We start from the raw sequence: 3,125 nt of genomic DNA, 5'->3' as shown, positions 1-3,125 counted from the left end.
GTAGATAATGACTGATATTTATATTTTTGGGTGAAGTTTCCCTCATATGTTCGCCGATTATCCCCCAATATATTGTAAAATGTTTAAAGTTTGATAATGCACTTGTAGTTTCATTTGAAATGACACTGACACTGAACAGTGTGCCGGCTCAAGTAAGGTTCAATTCTCTGCAGGTTGATTTTCATACAGTATGGAAATGAGTTGAAGGGAACATCTGAACCAAATAAACACAAGGGCATGCTTCAGAAATAGCATCTGTCTGTCCGTGTGTGTGTGTGTGAGCATTCAGTGTATAGCAGTGAGCGGGGAACCAGGAGAAAGAAGCATAGGAGTGATGAGAGAGCAAGGGTAGGACTTGATCTGATGAATATTTCAGATGTTGCTCCATTAAATCACTACTACTATACACGCACACGCACACACACACACACATATAACACTCATGCAGGTCAAATACTGACACAGACAGCCAGCATTCCTCTCTAACTCACGCTGCTTGCTTATTATTAATAAACTCCAGGATACTGTGGCTCAGTATTTCATTACGAATACAAATCGTCCTGTTGCAGAACACACATTTCTCAGGCCAGTTTGCAGTTAATGTGGTTTGTTTTGGCACATAAAAGTCTGAGAGCATTGTTTAATGTAATAGATATGGCTGTATTTCATAAAACACCAGCACTGCTCTGCACAGTAGCAGGAAAAAGGAAGTAGAAGAGGAGGGAAGAAACAGTAGTCCACACATCCACAGGCAGCTTTTCCTTCTGTCTCTGTTTTGTCCATTCTAATTAAATACATCCTGTATTTGTTATTACAAATTATGTATTCATATGGAAGTATGTTCAGTATATGAGCTGACAAAGTGCGTGGGCACACAGATAATATATGCCTTTTGAGAGAGAGAGAGAGAGAAAGACAGAGTGCTTGTACAGCATTCCCCAGGCCAGTTTCCTGACACTTATTTACATTTCATGCAAATAGAACGTGAAATACTTGATTATCTATTTTATTTTCCATTTTGATCAACAGTAAATCATTATACACGCTAGCATCTATCATATTATATAAGCTCTGCTATTTGACAGGCCCCATAACTGGAAAAAAAGCTGTACAATCCAGTTGCGAATCCACTTGTGACCAGCAGATGGCAGCACAGCATCTATGAGGCGACATTACCTGAGAAAACAAGCATGTAAACAAAGCATCCTTTAAAGGAGCTAACTTGTAGGCATGAGAATAATATCAAAAAAAGTGGGGCCCGTGTTGCATGAAGCAGGATTAGCAATAATTCTTAACTGTAAGTTTTTATTTGATTAAATGAGAAGGATTCTTGAGAGCTCACATCTCAAGCCAACAGCAGGATATTAATATTTAAATAGATTTCCTTTATGCCTGATAATCCATTTCATCCTTCCTTCATTTCTCTGCCGTACCACGTCACCTATTACCTCCCTCTGCACTCCCTATACCCGCCTGTTTCTCTCCTCTACATCCCATCCTCTCTGTCAGATCCCACAGCGGACAGGAACTATAAATCAGTGAGCAAAATTTCACTCAGCCAGTGAACAGTGGGAGCCAACACACCCACAGAGTGTCCTCTACGCGATAAAGGCTCAAACCTCAGATTTATTGGGAGGCTGCAGCTCCTTTCATGTTTTAAAACCGTTTAGTGAGCGTCACAGGGATTATTTTCAGAAGGTTTAAGGCGGGTAAAGTCTTCCATTCTGGGAGAAGGTCATGTGAACAGCTGCATTTAGTTTACGCTGGCTAATCAGCCGATTAAACAATAATATACATTACTTAATGAAAGCTACATTTGAGCCACACACGGATAGAGTTCAGTGCGTTTGTTTTGCAGGCTGGGAATCTCTTCTTTCCATTTGCTTCTGTCTCTGCAATGCCAACAATCCAATGATAATCTATATTACTGTCAGAAGATAGGTCAGATCTGTGTCTGGTAATGTCGCAGAGTGAGTGAAAACACAGAAACAGAGAAGTTGTTTTATTGGTTCAGTCCAGCGCCATAACTGAACGAAGAACAGCCTGTGTCGAGGACACGAGTAATTCATTTTTTTTCAAAAATATTTAACATATAAAATCTGAAAGTCTAAAGTGGACATCGCATACATCCTACAGGCTACATGTAATGTATGACTGATGCTCCCAGATGCTAACTAGCAGGACCAGCCCACTGTGAATGTGTGAGAAAGAAACACTCCAATAATCAATAACATCCATTACTGTCCTGCTGCTTGGCAAAGGCAAGCTGTACTCTGTGTGTGTGTGTGTGTGTGTGTGTGTGTGTGTGTGTGTGTGTGTGTGTGTGTGTGTGTGTGTGTGTGTGTGTGTGTGTGCGTGCGTGTGCATGTGCGTGTGAGCGTGAGTACTTGACAACTGGACCAGGTTTTATACCAACAAAGTGAGGACACTTTTGGAAAGTGAGGACATTTTGGCCAGTAAGGGTTAGGTACAACTGTGTGTGTGTGTGTGTATGTGTGGTATGTGTACTTGTACTTGCTACATAGTGATGACCAGAACACATTTTTATACCAACAAAGTGAGGACACATTTGTAAAGTGAGGACATTTTGGCCAGTTAGGGTAGAAGTACAAGTGTGTATCTATGTGTGTGTGTGTGTGTGTGCGACTAGTATTGCTACATGGTGACGACTGGAACAAGGTTTTTACCTACAAATCGAGGACATTTTTGGAAAGTGGGGACATTTAGGTTGGTTACAGTTAAGGGATGCCTTTTGTCAATGAGGGTCCTCACAAGTAAAGAAGCACAAGTATGTATGTGTGTGAGTGTGTATGTGTGTACTTGTACTTGCAACATAGTGACAACTGGAAGATTGTTTGTTTTTTTTTTACCAACAAAGTGAGGACACATTTGTAAAGTGAGGACATTTTGGCCAGTTAGGGTTGGGGTATGCCGTATGTGTGTGTGTGTGTGCGTGCGTGCGTGCGTGACATCATCTGAAGCAGTGACCCTCCTGGGTACGGTATGTCAGCCTCCCTCCTCCCACACATGTTCAGCTCTGTTAACACAACACATGTCCACATGCACACACAAACACAAACACACACACACACACACACACACAGCTTCTCACGCACACTTAAGAG

The sequence above is a fragment of the Pagrus major genome, chromosome 11, assembly GCF_040436345.1.
Source record: "Pagrus major chromosome 11, Pma_NU_1.0".
NCBI lineage: Eukaryota > Metazoa > Chordata > Actinopteri > Spariformes > Sparidae > Pagrus > Pagrus major.
The sequence above is the reverse complement of the archived record's forward strand: the minus strand, read 5'-3'. Positions refer to the sequence as shown.